The sequence below is a fragment of the Rhinoderma darwinii genome, chromosome 5 (genome assembly GCF_050947455.1).
Source record: "Rhinoderma darwinii isolate aRhiDar2 chromosome 5, aRhiDar2.hap1, whole genome shotgun sequence".
Taxonomy (NCBI): Eukaryota; Metazoa; Chordata; class Amphibia; order Anura; family Rhinodermatidae; genus Rhinoderma; species Rhinoderma darwinii.
In genome coordinates this window covers 45,702,251-45,721,045 of record NC_134691.1, presented here as the reverse complement: position 1 = coordinate 45,721,045, position 18,795 = coordinate 45,702,251, and the positions used below count along the sequence as shown (strand labels likewise).

General features: G+C 42.5%; 1 long non-coding RNA gene across 1 annotated transcript; it reads left to right on the top strand.

The window, feature by feature from the left end:
* Positions 1–501: 501 nt before the first annotated feature.
* LOC142652391 (uncharacterized) lies at positions 502–1,663 on the top strand. The gene is made up of 3 exons (XR_012847842.1): positions 502–570; positions 1,066–1,143; positions 1,599–1,663. It is a non-coding gene; the product is annotated as an uncharacterized LOC142652391 (long non-coding RNA).
* Positions 1,664–18,795: the final 17,132 nt, after the last annotated feature.

The window sequence follows — 18,795 nt, the reverse complement described above, 5'->3', positions numbered from 1 at the left end:
AGCAATGTTATGCTTCTAAATATCTTCTTCTTCTAAATGTTTGTAGGATACTAAGGGAAGAGAAGATGGTAGATAGTAAATACTAAAGCTGAAGAACTGAGAAGGGAAAGACTCGCTATATAAAAAAGTAAAACAAATAATCTATAATGTGACTGTATTCAAGAAAAAGTTGATTAATAGGAAAAAAAAATTTGGAAATAAAATAATTTATAGTAGACACTAATGTTTGAATAATATTTAGAATTAAATAACAAGACTGACACGTTACTAACACATTAGTTAGGTATCCTGCATAAATGACTCTATGTAGAAATGTAAAGAGATATATAAGCTCCACACATTATCTCTACAGCTTCATGTCTTATATAGTATTATAAGAAACATACAGTAAAAGAGATTCATGTCCCTTTAAATATGTTGCTGTTTCTGTCACCATGGTAACTGCACTAAACGAAGGCCAATAGGATTGCTGGATTTGAATTTGAAACAGAAAAAAATATAGTTGTCTTCAGTCTGTTATATCTCAGCTGAGAGTGAAGACGGACGACTGCGACTACTGCGATTTCTCAGGTAAGATCCCGGAATATAATATAGATGACGGCTGATTTATCTCATCACACATATACATACACGTTATTAACATTTCATAATGACAGATTCTCCAAAATATTCATTATTTACCTAAAACCTGACATGAAAGGATAAAATGTTTGTGGGTGAAGCTGCGGCTGTTACTCCATGACTTCTCCACTTGTCACATCTTGTATTTGGATGGATGTTGTGTTAGAAGTTTTGTGTAGTTGCAGTAGTGCTGCCGTTCTCCACCTCACCCCCATCACTGGTGAGAATCGGGGGTGTAGCTATGGTGGGTGTGGAGGGGGCAGTCACACCCGGGGCTGTGGGTGTGGAGGGGGCAGTCACACCCGGGGCCAGAGGACGTCCAATGTTCCCTCTGAGGGCCTCGTATGGAGACACCAGTATTATAAATGGCACATGACAGGTGAGGGGCCGTTACAGGTTTTACCTTTTCATTTAATGGTTTCTTATATGTTGACTGTTTTATAGGATTTGGAGGACATTTAATTGGAGTGACGACTGAACCGGAGACCATGTGGACCGGCCATTCAGCCAGCGTTGGATCAGGTATAATTTTTTACACTGGGATGACTGACCGTTCTCTGTACTGTATGTTGTCAGTTGTCAGGTGACCCCAAGCTCAGATCCATATTAAGGGGTGATTATGGATTCAGGAAATAAAGGTCATTCATGTATAATGAAAAGTTATAAAAGTTTCCAATAAACTTTCTTTAACAATTCCTGTGAGGATGCGAGCACAACTTCAGGGGCTGCTGTGATTATAATAAAAAGGAATAATCCAAAGTAAAACTCCCCAAGTGGTCCAAAATAATCAAATAAAGTTTAATAAAGTCAATGTTAAATGAAAAAAAAATTGGCTGAAGTCCCGGCATTGCTTCTGTCTCCTCCATCTATTGATGTCTGTGAATTTATAACACAGGTTTTGGGACGGTTTTTGTCCATTTATGATTGATCCCATTATCTGGTTGTATTCTTTTCATCTTATATGAACATCACCCCAGAGGAAAATCTAAGAAGACTGGCCTATTGTATCAAGCTCCTCCCTTCACCCCTCTACAAGATGGAAGTTAGTGAGAATATTTTGCTGCCTTTATGAAAGATTCGTTGAAGTTACATCCATATAGAAGGGTTTCTGAGAATGTCTGAATACACAAGTAACTTCATCTATTGTCTTATTAGCGCCTCATGCCGACCAACCCAGAAGCCCAGAAACAATTTTTAATACTAGAGGAAGAACAGCCAAGACCATCGATGGAGAAAACAGAACGGCAAAAAAGATCAACGATGATGAGGGAACTGTGCAAAGACCTGGAAGAAGAAAAGGAAAGCACTGAAGAAAAGAAGAAGATAAGAAGAGAGAAGATACAGAGAGTGAAGACCATCAAAATCAAGAACTTCACAAGAAGAAGCAGGATAAGGCAAAGTACCCTCCGCCAGTACGTGGACCAGCATATGAGAGGAAAGAGGAACATCATGTGGACGATCCTGCTGAAACCTCTCTGCTGCTAAAATAATATTAATATTAAAAGTATAAAATATGTATAATATGAATAATTAGTTGCAATAGTATATATGATATAGTGTAATAGTAATATTAGGGCGGGTTCACACGTGGCGGAATTTCACTTAAATTCCGCTGCGGACACTCCGCAGCGTTAATCCGCAGCGGTGCCGTTTGTCCATTGACTTACACTTTAATTTAGCAGTGTTCGTTTAGACGAGGCGTAAAATTCCGCTGCGGAGCATAGGCTGCGGAGCGGAATTTGGTGTCCGCAGCATGCTCTGTCTGTTGCGGAGCAGTGGCGGACTCATGGCGGAATTTCTCCATTGACTTCAATGGAGAGTCAAAATTCCGCAATGAAGTCCGCAGATCTTATGTGTGCTGCGGAGCGTATTGGTTTTGCTACCATGACATTTCTTCATTCTGGCTGGACCTATGTATTTCTAGGTCTACAGCCACACTGAGGAAGTCAATGGGGCTCCCGTAATGACGGGAGCGTTGCTAGGAGACGTCTGTAAATAGTCACTCTCCAGGGTGCTGAAAGAGTTAAGCGATCGGCAGTAACTGTTTCTGCACCCGGGACAGTGACTACCGATCTCAATATACATGTATCTGTAAAAAAACATATAAGTTCATACTTACCGAGAACTCCCTGCGTCTGTCTCCAGTCCGGCCTCCCAGGATGACGTTTCAGTGTAAGTGACGGCTGCAGCCAATCACAGGCCAAGCACAGGCTGCAGCGGTCACATGGACTGGCGCGTCATCCAGGGAGGTCGGGCTGGATGCCGAAAGAGGGACGCGTCACCAAGACAACGGCCGGTAAGTATGAAATTCTTTTACTTTCACTAGGGAAAGTGCTGTCCCTTCTCTCTATCCTGCACTGATAGGGAGAAGGGAAGCACTTTTCCCGCAGTCCGCAGCAGCTAGTCCGCATCAATTTTCTGCACATTTTGTGCAGATCCGCAGCAGAATCTGCAACGCAGATTCTGTGCGGCATTGATGCGGACAGTTGCGGAGGAAATCCGCCACGTGTGGTCATGCCCTTAGTCATAAAAAGGATTACAATCTAGTAATACAATTATAATATTAATGAGATACTAGCAGTAATTAGATAAATATGATTAGCTAAATAATAATTAATTAGATAGATGTTAATAAAAGTAGGGTGTTTGAGCCAAGGTCGTAGGACTGATCGCCTTTTCTCGGGGTCAAGAAGGAATTTTACCCCTGTGACACAAATACGCTGAAAGTGTCCAGGGTTTTTCGCCTTCTTCTGGATCAACAGTATAGGCATAGGGACATCATAATATAGTATAATAGTAAAAATAGTATTATAATAGTGGTATTAATAATAGTTGAAATGGTAGAATAGTTATAGTCTAATAATATCAGTAGCAAAAGGATACAAAAAAATAGTAATTAAATTAATAATAATTGTAGTAGAAATTCAATTAGTGCTGTAATATTAGTTAGATAACTGTTAATAAGATAAATAGGTTTGATCCAGGGTTTGACTGATCGCCTTTTCCCGGGATCAAGAAGGAATGTTCCCCTGTGTCACAAATTGGCTGAAAGTGTCCAGGGTTTTTGCCATCTTCTGGATCAACAACTTTAGGTAATCATATTAATAGTAGGATAATAATAAGAATAGGCATGACAGTGACGATGATAATAATAGTAATAATGTTAAGAAGTAAAATGAGTACTAGTAAAAATAAAAGTAGTAAAGACAATAGTAATAATAACAACAGTAGCAGTAGTAATAAGGATAATAGTAATAATAGCATTAGTAGTAGTAGTAATATAATATTATTATTATTATTATTATTATTATTATTATTATTAAGGATAAGAGTAATAATAGTATTAGTAGTAAGGTTTGATCCAGGGGATGACTGATCGCCTTTTCTGGGGGTCAAGAAGGAATTTTCCCCCTGTGACATAGATTGGCTGAAAATGTCCAGGGGTTTTCGCCTTCTTCTGGATCAACATCTTCAGGGATAGGGACCTCATAAATAGTAATAGTATAATAGTAATATTATAAATAGGGCTGTAGGGTAAAACTAGTGATAATTGTAGGTATTAATAATAAATTATAAATTGTAACTAGAATTTTTGTGTCATCTGATTTTTTAGAAGAAAAACATTTACATTTGCAACCATTCACATACTGTATGTGTTCCCAATGGTTCCATGACTGCAGAACATATCCTCTCCCCACAAGGAAAATATTGTTTGAATCCTGACAAGGGATATGCCTTTCAAATCCTCATATCAGCATATAATAGAATTACACAATATGACTGTCTAGATCAGGGGTCTCAAGCATGCGGCCCCTGGGGCTGTCATCTTTGGCTCACGGGACACAGAGCCGCTAGTGCAGGCTCTGCTCCGGGACTCTGTGGAATGTAATGACATCGTTGTCCACATATAGACAGCGATGTCCGGGGCTTCACCAGAGCCAGAGTCCCAGGCAGAGCGCTAGTATAGGCTCTGCTTCGGGACTCTGTGGAATTCCCTGACATCGCTGTCTACATATGGACAGTGTTGTCAGGGTCTTCCCCCAGAGCGGAGTCCCGGGCAGACTGCTAGTATGGGCTCTGCTCCGGGACTCTGGGGAAGCCTCTGACATCGCTGTCCATACATCAACAGTGATGCCAGGGGTTTCCCCAAAGCACGAGTCCCAGTGATGTCAGGAGCACAGCTGGAATCCCAGGAAGAGCCTACTAGCGCTCTGCCTGGGACTCCAGCTCTTGGGTTGCCCCTGACATCCATGTCCATATATGGACAGTGATGTCAGGAACAGAGCTGGAATCCCAGAGAGCTAGAAGCGGCTTTGCTCCGGGACTCCAGCTCTGGGCAAGCCCCTAACATCACTGTCCATATATGGACAGTGATGTCAGTGATATGGACAGTGATGTCAGTGGCTTCCCCAGAGTTCCGGCACAGAGCTTATTCTAGTGCTCTGCTCCGTGACACCGGCTCTGGGGTCGCCCCTGATATCACATTCCGGTCCAGGAGGATCCCCTGACGTCACTGTGTATGGACAGTGACGTCAGGGGCTCCAACAGCAAAGGAATCCCCAGCCAAAGCGACGGCAACACTCTGGCTGGGGATTCCACTCCTAGAGGGAGCTCCAATGGAGCTATATACTTGAGGTGTGTGTGTGGCATTATCTGCAGATGGCATTGTGGCAACATCTGCAGAGGGCACTGTGGCAGCATCTGCAGAGGGCACTGTGGCAGCGTCTGCAGAGGACACTGTGGCAGCGTCTGCAGAGGGCACTGTGGCAGCGTCTGCGGAGGGCACTGTGGCAGCGTCTGCGGAGGGCACTGTGGCAGCGTCTGCGGAGGGCACTGTGGCAGCGTCTGCGGAGGGAACTGTGGCAGTGTCTGCGGAGGACACTGTGGCAGCGTCTGCGGAGGACACTGTGGCAGTGTCTGCGGAGGACACTGTGGCAGCGTCTGCGGAGGGCGCTGTGGCAATATCTACTGAGGGCACTGTGGCAACATCTACGGAGGGCACTGTGGCAGCATCTACAGAGGGCACTGTGGCAGCATCTACAGAGGGCACTGTGGCATTATCTACAAGTGGGTGTGTGGCAGTGTCTACAGAGGACACTGTGGCATTATCTAGGGGTGTGTTGCATTATCTACAGAGGGCACTGTGGCATTATCTACAGAGTGCACTGTGGCATTATTTACAGAGGGCACTGTGGCATTATCTACAGATGGCACAGTGGCATTATCTACAGAGGGCACTGTGGCATTATCTACAGAGGGAACTGTGGCATTATCTACAGAGGGCACTGTGGCAGTATCTATAGAGAGCACTGTGGCATTATCTATAGAGGGCACTGTGGCATTATCTACAGAGGGCACTGTGGCATTATCTACAGAGGGCACTGTGGCATTATCTACAGAGGGCACTGTGGTATTATCTACAGAGGGCACTGTGGCATTATCTACAGAGGGCACTGTGGCATTATCTACAGAGGGCACTGTGACATTACCTACAGAGGACTCTGTTGCACTATCTAAAAAGGGGCTGCCCAATCTTGACATGTGTGTCTGCAAACGCTGCCAACTGAGCCGCCAGACTGAATTTAGCGACACTTAAACTGGAAAACTGGATTGTTGAAATAAGCACGTGGAGAATTCTCTCAAATTTTAAACCTAGCGGTATTATTATAGTAATGTAGTGTTATTATTATAGTAATATAGTGTTATAGTAGTTCAAATAACTAATTAATTAAAAATAATTTTGTATTGTATCAAATGTGAAAGTAATGTGGCCCGTCAACTTCCCATTTTTTCTATATGTGGCCCACTTACCCGGCCGAGTTTGAGACCCCTGGTTTAGAGTGTATGCACCAGCATACCTTTTCTTTTAGATTTATTGAAAAGCATAGACTATTTTCAATACAGAGGCATCCCGCAATGAACATATAACAGTTGTATACAGCGGCAGTGTACGTTCCACACACACTTTTGTTTTTTTTTCTTGCATATGTGTGAAAGTGTGAACAAAGCCTAAGGCACACTAAGGCCTCCTGCACACGACCATAGCTGTGTGTACAGTCCGTTATTATAGCACGGACAGGCCGCAGAGTGTCATTTGCAGGCTTTCCGCAATCACAAACCGTGCACACACAAGATGTGCATTCACTCAATTGCGGATAGTATACAGCTGCAAAACTGCGGTCGTGTGCATGACGCCTTAGAACTGTGGACTTTGGGAACTAAACCGATTATTTGGGGTATCTCATTCCAGAGAACTGGTGCAGCATGAGATAAATCCTGGAGACGTGAATTCGGATTAAGGAGGATGTTATTCTTAGATTGTTGGCAGCTCATAGAGCGTGGGTAAGGTGGTAGACAGAGATGTAGGTAGGTGCAGCAAGTTAGATGCAGCGGTTGGATAGAAATATAAGCCTGGCTGATGCATTCAGGATAGATTGGAGAGGGGAGAGTTTTAGTAATAAGTTGCATGAGTGATTAAAGATAGTGAGAAAAGGACAGATCTTAGTCAAACATAACTCCAAGACAGCGGGCGCGCTGCCTAGGAGTCATGGTAGTGCCACACACTGAGATGGAGATATCAGGTTTAGGTTAGTAGATGGAGGGAACACAAAGATCTCAATAGAGAGGGGACGTGATGTTAGAGGCAGTCACTGGTGTTCTGTATTAGATCGGGGGTCACAAAGAGAGCTGTTTTCTGTACTACACACACTAGAGAAGAATGAGGGCAGTAGGACAGGACAAGTGCTGTTTCTACTAAGCCTGTTGCCCAGATTTGATGTTTTCAGATTGCCAGAACCCTTCATAGATTTCTGATATCACTGTAGAAATTTTGTCAAATTAACCCCTTCACGACATTTGAAGTAACTGTACGTCATGGACGAAAATTGGGAGTATGAAACAGGCTCGAGGGCTGAGCGAGCTCCATACCCAGCGGGTGTTGACTGTATGTTACACATGACTCCGATATTGGCCGTTTAACCACTGAGATGCTGCGGTCAATAGCGACCATGGCATCTGAGCCGTTAGAACGGGAGGGGAGGGGGTGGCATTTCTGTCATCTCTTGCCCCTCCCCTCTGATCATGGGGAGCCGATGAACGTCATGACAGGCTGGAGGCCAAATGAAGCCCCCAGGTCTGCCATCTTTGCCCTCCTATTAATTCCTTAAGGACACAGCCAATTTTGGCTTTGAGGACAGAACAATTTTTTTCTTTTTCCCACTTTGCATCCCGGGGCTCATAACTTTTTTATTTTTTGTACGACGTAGTTCTATGAGACTTTGTTTTTTTTGCGGGACGAGTTGTACTTTATGTAGGTACCATTTTTGTACAAATACATTATCATTTAATTTATATAAATTTTTCATTTGGTGAAAATGCAGAAAAAAAACAGATCCGCTGCAGTTTTAATATTCACTGCAGTTTACTATTTTTTTTTAATTTAACATAAAAAAAAATGTTAAAACATTTAAAGAAAAAAACGCTGGAAATAGATCACTCTGTGTATAATGAATCTATATAATATATGAGTTCCACATTTTTAATTGAATTACTGAAATAAATTAACTTTTTGATGATATTCTAATTCATTGAGAAGGACTAGTATGTACTGAGCATTGTTCTGGTGCTGTATTTATGTACAGAGCTTGGTTCTGGTATAGTATATATGTACTGACCTTAATTCTGGTATTATATATACATATATATATATATATATGTATGTACTGAGCTTGGTTCTAGTGCTGTATTTATATACTGAGGTTGATTCTGGTGCTGAATATATGTACTGAGCTTGGTTCTGGTGCTATATATATATGTACTGAGCTTGGTTCTGGTGCTGTATATATGTACTGAGCTTGGTTCTGGGACTGTATATATGTCAGAGCTTGGTTCTAGTGCTGTATTTATGTACTGAGGTTGGTTCTGGTGAGTGTATATATGTTTTGAGCTTGACCTTCGTTGCGTATATATGTATGAGCTTGGTTCTAGTGCTGTATATATGTATTGAGATTGGTTGTGGTACTGTATATATGTATGAGCTTGGTTCTGGAGCTGTAATTATATAGGGCAGATGGAATTGTTTTCAATTCATTGTATATTTAATGGGAACCCGTCTGGTAATTTTAACCCTTTGAACCACCACCATGCGGTAATACATGACCTGACAATATTTCCAAATGTATGTTTTTTTCGTGAAGCAGCAAAAATCTCTAAAATCAACTTTTAAAACGGCGCACACTATATGTTAATTACTCATTAAAGGGTCATGTGTTGGTGCTGCTATCCTGAAGAGTCAAATTGTCCTGCCTTCAAACCCAGCTTTCCATGTTTAATTGACATCCCCCTGGCTGATACAACTTTCTTGAATGCGCCATTGCCTTATACTACTTGGGGGGCTGTGTGGCACTATATACAAGGGGGGTTGTGTGGCACTATACACAAGGGGGAGCTGTGTGGAACTATACACATGGGGAGCTGTGTGGCACTATATACAAGGGCTGTGTGGCACTACTAAGGGGGCTGTGTGGCACTATCTACAAGGGGGGCTGTATGGCACTATTTACAAGGGGGGCTGTGGCTCTATCTAAAGTGGGCTGTGTGTGGCGCAATCTACAGCGGTCTGTGTGGCACTATCTAATAAAGGGGGCTGTGTGGCACTATATACTAAGGGGGGCTGTGGGGCACAATATAGAAGGGAGGGGGGCTTTATGGCGATATCTACATGGGGGCTGTATGGCACTATCTACAAGGGTAGGTGGGGGCGCTATCTACAAGTGGGGTGTGACACAGTCTATAGGCGGGGCTGTATAGCACTGTCTACAGGGGGGCTGTATGGCACAATCTACAGGGGCACTATCTATAAGGGGGGCTGCATGTGGCACCTGGCGGGGCCCCAGTCAAGAGTTTGCTATGTCACCCAGTCTTTCCTAGTTATGCCCTTAGCTTCATTGTTACTAAGTGGACATGATCAAAGGCACATGGACAAAAAACTTTTGGCCTGTATGTTCTACCAGTGTCCTTCCACATTCTTCTGCAGACAAGAACCACCAGTATATTCAAGGATATACATTCCCTTATGGAAACTTTCCTTTTTGACATCTGACTTGTACTCTAGAGTTCTAGGTATCTATAAATCAGTCTCTGTATAACCTGAGTAAATATGATTTAGTGGGTAGTACCTTATGAATGGCCAAAGGGACTTCTCAACAGCATGACGTCACTGGTTTAAGTTGGTAACACTGAATTTATTGTGACCAAATGAGATGCCAATACATAATTGGATTTTCACCGTCATGGGATGGCAATGTTTTGGAGCAGTATCTTTTAATAAATCATAGAAGTGGACTTCATACTCGGCAAATGTGTACGGAATAGTCGTCCTAGATCAATTTATTTTCCCTTTTGCTCCATGTCCTAATGATGTGGAGGATTTTACACCTGTGCACTATATGGAAACCCCCAAGCTTATCCTGGGAACGCTAAGTAATAAATTGTAGTTTTGGAAGCTTTTTCTTGATATTCCTGGCTACAGCTCCAAGAATTGAGTTCAACAACTTTCACCGGTGTACTGGAAGGGAGGACCAGAATTATCTTCAGAGAGAGATCTATCTGAGATATTTAGAGCTACCTGCCACTTTTAATAGGTCTTGTTCCATGATCTAAACATTAAAATGAGGTGTATGCTGTCAGAGCTTTTACCAAATGATGTACGATTAACACATTTTTTTCATGAGCTATCTTTCTTACTCTCGAGAGAAGTACTTAATATCAGTTTCTGGCTGCCTGAATAGCAGGAACACATAATTCTCGGAGTAAAAGAGTGTTTACACAGGCCTCGTCTTCTATAGAGTAGGTGGAGATGTGTGAGGGAGAAGGATGACTAGCAGATGTATCTGGTGTGGCTTAGGAGCTCACAACACTCATCCATCCCTTGGGAACAATTTCACCACAGGAAATGAGGTATAAAGTACAGCAAATGAGGCAATCAAAACTAACAGGTACTTTATTCAATGCAATCATTTAATAAAATATCATTTGGTAATTTATGGCCAACGTATGGCGCAGATTCTGTGTGAAGGAGCAGACAAATATCTTCATCTGTGCTAACTTTGTAAAACTATAAGCGTAAGTTGATATTAGTTAAACATGAGGCCGTACGGTGGCAAACAAAGGCGTAGTCCTGTGGCACTTTACTACGTAGCCGCAGGGACTACGCATGCCGCTATGTTAGAGATATTTTATCCTTGAAGCAATGGGAAGAATATCATCGTAATATGTCATCCAATGGAACAAGGCACGGAATCGGAAAGTAAAAACTGTATATGCCTCCGTATGAGATCAGAGGTATAAGGAGGTACAGTAAAGTCTCATAGAAGTCTATAGGTGCCTTAATACGGCTCTGTGGAACCCAGAGCCATAATACGGGTGTATGTATGGAAAAGATCTCAGTGAAATGTCTTATACAGGCATAAGATACTACATCAATGGCTTGCCGCTGACTGGAATGGCGGTGTAGTGAAATCTCTCCTGCTTCACTCGTAGCATAACTGCGGCTCACTGCGATATCCGACCTTGTATTGCGGTACAACTTACCTTGGAGGCTCCCTGATCAGGCTGACCCAAATGTGGAACATGACCAGGAGAAAACAGTCAAAATCGGAGCCGAAAAAGCTTCCGGACTACTTTCCCGCCTCGGGCCGTTCACAAGATGGCGCCGAATCCTTGAATGAGCTGGAAGCGCGGCAGCCTTACACACAACCATCGGCTGTCACAGGTCAGTTCACAGATGGCGACACACAGGGCAGGATGGAAGAGGTGTCTGGCCCTGGAAAACGGGGGGCGACTAGATCGGTCTCCTCCTCACCTAACAGTAAGGGCCCGGCGGTTAAAAAAGCACTATTTCCCCAAAGTCTCCCATCTCCTGGAACACATCTCTCTGACCCTGTCCTGTCTGGGATGTCAGAAATACCTGACGATGCTCCCCTGACCACAGCCATTATGAAAGGGCTTATGCATACACTGCAGAATTCAATTTCTGGGGTACTAGATAAAGTACTGGCGCAAATTCATACGTCTATAGATGATCTTGGGTTCCGCACGGACCATATAGAACGAAGTCTGGGAGATCACGCCAGGGCTCATAATGATCTTATAGACGCTCATGCTGAGCTCACAGAAGAAGTAAAGTGGCTAAAAGATAAACTGATGGACCAGGAGGACAGGTCTAGGCGAAACAATCTCAAGATTCGAGGGATTCCAGAAGAAATTTCACCATCCGAACTACCCAACTTTCTACAAGTTATGTTCAAGGCTCTGGTTCCAATGTTTGCCTCACTGGACTTAACTTTGGACAGAACACACAGGATTCCTAAATCCCGGGCCGCTCCGGAAAATGCTCCCAGAGATGGTCTATCAAGGGTGCACTTTTATCAAGCCAAAGACCGCATCCTGCAGGAATCCAGAAAACTGGGGAAACTTCCACCCCCCTATGCTCATATCTCAAGATATCCGGATCTGTCTGCTTCTACCTTGATGCTCCGAAAGCAATTTCAAGCGATTACTTTGGCTCTCAGGGAGCAGAATTTGAAATATAAGTGGGGATTCCCGGTCAAATTATTGGTCTCCAGGAATGGCTCCACACACGTAATCCCTACACCTTCAGATGGGATTGCTCTACTCCGCCAGTGGAACATTCCTGTCCAACCTACAGGATCTGCTCCGGCCAGCAAACCACCGAGTCGACTTCATCCGGAATGGGAATCGGTACAGGGACAAGCCATCACCTGATCTTCATGCTGATTGTATGGTCATGTATTAATGCTACTTGTTGCTAATATTTCTTTCCTCTCTTCCCCATGGAGGTCTGTACGGCGCAGAGTAGGCGCCATGCTTTCTACATTTCTGTTTTTCTGTTAATATTCTTTTATTTGGTAACACTGTATTGTCCACTTCATGGTTCACAAGATCCTAATTGTCAGTTCAGATCTAGTGCTAAATGCGCAGCCAGGCCTAGTATGTTTTTTTACACTACCTCATGCCGTTTATTATTTCCTCCCTAAATGTCAAGGGGCTAAATAGCCCTTTTAAAAGACGACAGATGTGGAAGGAGGCTCTGGCCCTTCGTAGTGATGTTCTCTTCGCTCAGGAAACTCATTTCTCCTCCCTTAATCCTCCGAAATGTACACATTTTAAATTTCCCCACATTTTTCAGGCATCTAATTCCAGCAAAGCAAAGGGTGTATTGATCGCTATAAAAGATTCGGTTGCATTTCAGGTACATGATGTTTTGTTAGACCCTCAGGGTAGATTTTTAATACTTGTCTGTGACATAAATAATATCACTTTCACATTAGTTAATATATATATCTTCCTAACTCACATCAGCTTAAGGCCTTTCATAAAATACTACGAAAGGTTCACAAAATTGCAAAGGGTATGTTGATCATAGGGGGGGATTTCAATGAAGTTATGCACCCATCAATTGACTCCTCTAATGTCCATAGACCACACTCCAATCTACATCATACGATACATGTGGAAGAGTTATATGATGTATGGCGCTGTCAACATGGTAATGAACGGGATTTTACGTATTTCTCTGCACCACATAAAGTATACTCTCGAATAGATATGTTTCTGGCGAGCAAAATCAGCCTCCGATGTATCTCGTCATCCACTATTGGAGACATATCGTGGTCAGACCATGCCCCTGTTTCTATAGAGATTTTAGATCAAGTACCATCGCCTCCTTTCTCCTCCTGGAGATTAACTGATGTAGTTCTAGATCACCCGCTTACTAAAGATATGATGGACACCCACGTCCAAACATATTTTGAAGTTAATGCCCCTTCCTCAGACAATTGCTTTTCTCTGTGGAATGCCCATAAGGCATATATGCGGGGGATGGGGATTCAGGCCGCCTCCAGATTAAAAAAACATAGGGAGAAAACCACCAATGATATTCTCACCCAACTGCACAATTTGGAATCCCTTAATAAAACTAAGGTAACTTCAGACACATCGCAAAAGATTAAAGTCCTTCGAGACCAACTTCAAGTTGTGCTTATGTCCTGTCATATGGCCCTGTTTAAAAAACTACAATTTGGCTTTTACCTTCATGGTAATAGACCAGGGGCACTTCTAGCTAAAATGATAAAAAAACGAAGCGCTAAGCAGAGAACGGCATTTCTCATAGACAAAAATGGTAATAAGGTTACCCATCCTCAAGAAATCAGTGAACAATTTCGAAGTTTCTACCACAATTTATATAATCTCAGAGAAGATAACGCTACTTATCAGCCATCAGTATCGGATATAAATAACTTTCTAGGCGGTCTGAATCTTCCCTCCCTGTCAGAAGAAGATAGTTCTAATTTACAATCCCCTTTTACGGTATCTGAAGTTTCTCAAGCTATTAAAGGTTTAAAACTAGGGAAAGCCCCGGGCCCAGATGAGTTTACCAATCAATACTACAAAAGATATGTCACGATACTAGCCCCTAATTTGGTTAATGTGTTTAATGGAGCTGCCACTGTGGGATCTTTTCCAAAGGAGATGCTCTCTGCAACCATAGTCACTTTACCGAAGCCTGGGAAAACACCGGACTCCCCTGCCAACTTCCGTCCAATATCTCTGTTAAATACAGATGTTAAATTATACGCTAAGATATTGGCTAGTAGGTTGGCTAATCTACTCCCTAACTTGATACATGAAGATCAAGTGGGATTCATAGCTGGAAGACAGGCACCAGATGGTACTAGACGGCTTATAAATCTGATACATTGGGCAAGGACCGGTCGAGTGCCTTCCGTACTCCTCGCTTTGGATGCGGAGAAGGCATTTGATCGGGTACACTGGGGATACTTGGAGGCAGTTCTGGACAAATTTGGATTCGGTGGGTGGATAAAATCTGCTATTATGGCATTATACTCCAATCCGTCAGCTAGAGTTTTGACCTCTGGGTTTATGTCTACCTCATTCCCTATCTCTAATGGTACCCGACAGGGGTGCCCGCTTTCACCCCTGGTCTTTGCAATGGTGATGGAACCCCTAGCTATGTCTATTAGGCATAACCAGTCCATTACAGGTATACGGATTGGCCAATCCCATTACAAGATAGGGCTATATGCAGACGACGTAATCCTCTCACTCTCCAATCCCTTGACATCCCTTCCTGCAGTACAACAGACCCTAGATATGTTTGGGAGGGTGGCTTACTATAAAATTAATGCTGGAAAATCGCACCTGTTAGACATGGGGCTCCCGGTAAAAGTTGGGAATAAGATTCGTAGCTCCTTTCCTTTCCAATGGAACTCACTAAAAATTTCATATTTGGGTATACAACTCACTAATTCTACAAGCCTTCTCTTTAAACATAAAGAGGGGAGAATAGCAATTATTAAAATGATGATTTTGCCCATCATTCTTTATGCATTCCGTGCACTGATAATTCCTCTTCCCGGTCCTTTTTTGAGGAATCTCCAAAGAACACTAAACAACTTTGTATGGGTACATAAAAAACCTAGAGTGCGGATGCACACATTATTTCGACACTGGAGGCAAGGAGGTATGGGAATGCCAGATGTTCAAAAGTATTATTGGGCAGTTTCATTAGATCAAATGAAGTCTTGGTGTACATCTTCCCCCTTACAGAGGTGGTTACATATTGAACAGGCATTAGTAGATCGTCCGCTTATCTCACTATTAGTGGTTGGTTCACACTTGCCTCCTAAAACATATAACTATGTGTCTCCAACTATCTCGGCCTCCCTGAAGGCGTGGAAATCCTACACTTCTAAGCTTCCCACAATGGCTCTTACTCAACTTCTAAAACTACCCTTACGATATTTACTTACCTTCTTACCAGGGATATCCTTGGATAATTGGATAAGTTCAGGGATCTCCCATATATACACGTTATTTAGTGATCGTACGCTCTGGGCATTTTCAGATTTAGTAAAAATGTATGGTATCCCTAATAGAGACTTCTATAAATATCTATGTATCAGACATTTATTTGGGTCCTTGGATGTCAATGCCTTAATATTTCCCTCTATGGCTCTCCAGCAGTATTTTACTCACATGGGTAAGAGTCGGGGTATTTCAGGTTTCTATGGGGATCTGTGTGAACACCTCCTTCCCAATAGACCCGCTTACTGTGATAAATGGGAGGAGGATTTTCAATCCTCCTTCTCTCTGATAGAATGGCGTAAAGCCTTTTCTTGGACCCAAAAAATTTCCAGGGGGGTTAAACATTGGGAAGCTTCTCAAAAACTGCTACTACGCTGGTATCTAACACCATCTAGCTTCGCGAAAACTGACAGGTCTTCTCCGGAGTTGTGTTGGAAGGGATGTGGATGTAAAGGATCATATTTTCACATGTGGTGCCAACGTCCGGAAGTATACTCATTTTGGAGGCAGATATTTGATATCATCTCCCAAATATCGTCTTGTATTGTTAAGCCGGATCCAACCCTGGCTTTATGTTTTCTCAATATACACAATATCCCACACCCTTTCCAAATGGTGTCCAGTCACATAATAATAGCAGCACGTTTGCTCTTGGCTAAGTACTGGAAACTGCCCACTCAATACTCCATTCCTGAATTGATTAATCAGGTAAATGTCTCCTTTAGTATGGAACGCATGTATGCTTTGAGATCCCATAGGCTTCCTCACATCCTCACTCTATGGGAACCATGGACCAAGTATCTCTCCTCCTCCTCACAGGGCATTCAGCTGATTTCCCTTCTTCCACCTGTAGTTTGACATTTGTAATTCCAAGACATATGTTTTAGGTTTTTAATTTAGGTTGCTAGACTCATACCACTAGTATGACAACATATTCTTCATAGTCTAACATATTTACCCGGCAGGTAATATTTGTGGTGTTGATGTAACCATACGAATATGTCAATGTAATGCTGATAATACGTTGAGTTCAATGTGATATATAATCTGAGGCCATGATATTAATAATATTGTTATAATATTATAATATACGAAACCACAGACTCTATATGTTTGAAGTTTCTTGTGTGGACCTAATATTGTTATAGTCCGATATCGTTCTTGTTTTTCTTTCTTTTTCTTTTCCTGTAATTCTGAAAAGTTAATAAAAAATTTAAACTTGAAAAAAAAAAGATACTACATCAATGCAAAATACCACTAAACATAATCATAAAGGAATTATATCATACTCCTCACTGTCCAGTCAGTCACCCACAAATATAGTTGTAGAAATAGGGATGGGAACAGCACCACTGTCACTATAAATGGGGATGTAAGAATTCGACAGACTGTCTTTATGGGCCCGCTCTAGCCCACACAAGAAGAAGCGATGATGTCAGCATTCCAAAAAAGAATATCTTTTTATAATCCCATAATACAGACACCAGCAAAATTTCGGCTCTAAGTGAGTCTTTTTAAAGGGTTATTCCCAGGTTCACTCAAAAAAAAAAAATGTTTATTTCGATTTTTAATTGTTTAAAAATAATAATTTTCCCCTATATATTTTTTTTGTAAGTAAATTATAATTTTTTATTTAATAACTTTCAATCACAAAAGTTTTTCTGTTTATATCACTGCTGTAATAAAATGACAACGCTGCTTGCTGTATGTGCGCGCTCCCGAGACTCCCATGATTCACCATTCATAGCGCATCATAGCTGTCTTTCAGAATGCCCCCACCAAGCGCTTCACCCCTTTACCCAGCGGCGTAACTACCACTGTATCAGCCATATTGGCGGATACGGTGCCCTCAGGATGAAGGGTGTCCGTGTTATGCGCGCTCACGATATAGAATAGAAAGGAGAAAAAGACGTGCGCAGGCGCGGCATAGTGAAGGAATCGCCGGCCGTGGTCATTTCCATGGAAACAACCAGCACAACGAAATACATCAGACGCGATTCAGAGGAGGGCATATGTTACAAACGCTGAACTACAGAAAACAGAAGGTATTTAGAAATATGTTTATTTTTACATTTCTAGGGCTTGGAACATTGATCTTTATGTTGGGAATAACCCTTTAAGCTTAAAAAGGCTCACTTAGAGTCAAGACGTTGCTGGTGTCTGTACGACAATCTGTCTGTCACTGTTATGGGAGGCTGTGGCTGTCACTGATGCGGTGGCTGTCGCTGTCACTGTCAGCGTGACACATGTTCCATGTTGTAAATGGTAAATAATCAAGATATTTTGAAGAGTTACAACATTTGTATGAGTGAGACGGTCAAGTGCAGGGGCCCCACCAGCCAGGATATCCTGATGCCTCCACAAGTGGATGAAGTCCATGCCCAAATTCCAAAAATATTGCTCAACTTATTTTTGCCTCCATATAAAATCTAAGGCACACAGAGGTACAGTATAGCCCGATAGGAAGCTATGAGTGCCCTATAATGAATCTGTAAAACACTGATCTGTAATATGGCAGTGTGCATGAACCCTAGTACGAATGGCCAGTAAAATTGTATACTTCATTTAGGATAAATTAAGGAAATTAGGTAGATTAAACACAAGAGGGCGCTGTATTACTTGTTGAACCTGATTTTACACTACAATTTTGCAGGGCCTGCTGGTTTTTTTTTCTCATTGACTTTAAGGGTATGTACACACGATAATGACCATTACGTTTGAAATTACGGAGCTGTTTTCAGGAGAAAACAACTCCGTCATTTCAGACGTAATTGCTCGTACTCGCATTTTGCGAGGCGTCTTTGACGGCCGTAATTTGGAGCTGTTCTTCATTGGATTCAATGAAAAACGGCTCAAATTACGTCCAAAGAAGTGTCCTGCACTTCTTTGACGAGGCAGTCATTTTACGCGTCGTCTTTTGACAGCGACACGTAAATGACAGGTCGTCTGCACAGTACGTCCGGAAACCCATTCAAATGAACGGGCAGATGTTTGCCGACGTATTGGAGCCCTATTTTCAGGCGCAAATCGAGGCATAATACGCCTCGTTTACGCCTGAAAATAGGTCGTGTGAACACAGCCTTATAGGGGAAGATCGCAGCAACTGTAGGTCTTGTGGGGTGTTCCCGGGATGCAGTGGTTAGGACCTACCAGAGTGGTCCGAGGAAGAACAACCGGTGAACCAGCGACATTTATGTGCATGGATAGTGAAAGCTAGCCTGTCTGGTTGGATCACACAGAAGAGCTACTGTAGCACAAATTGCAGAA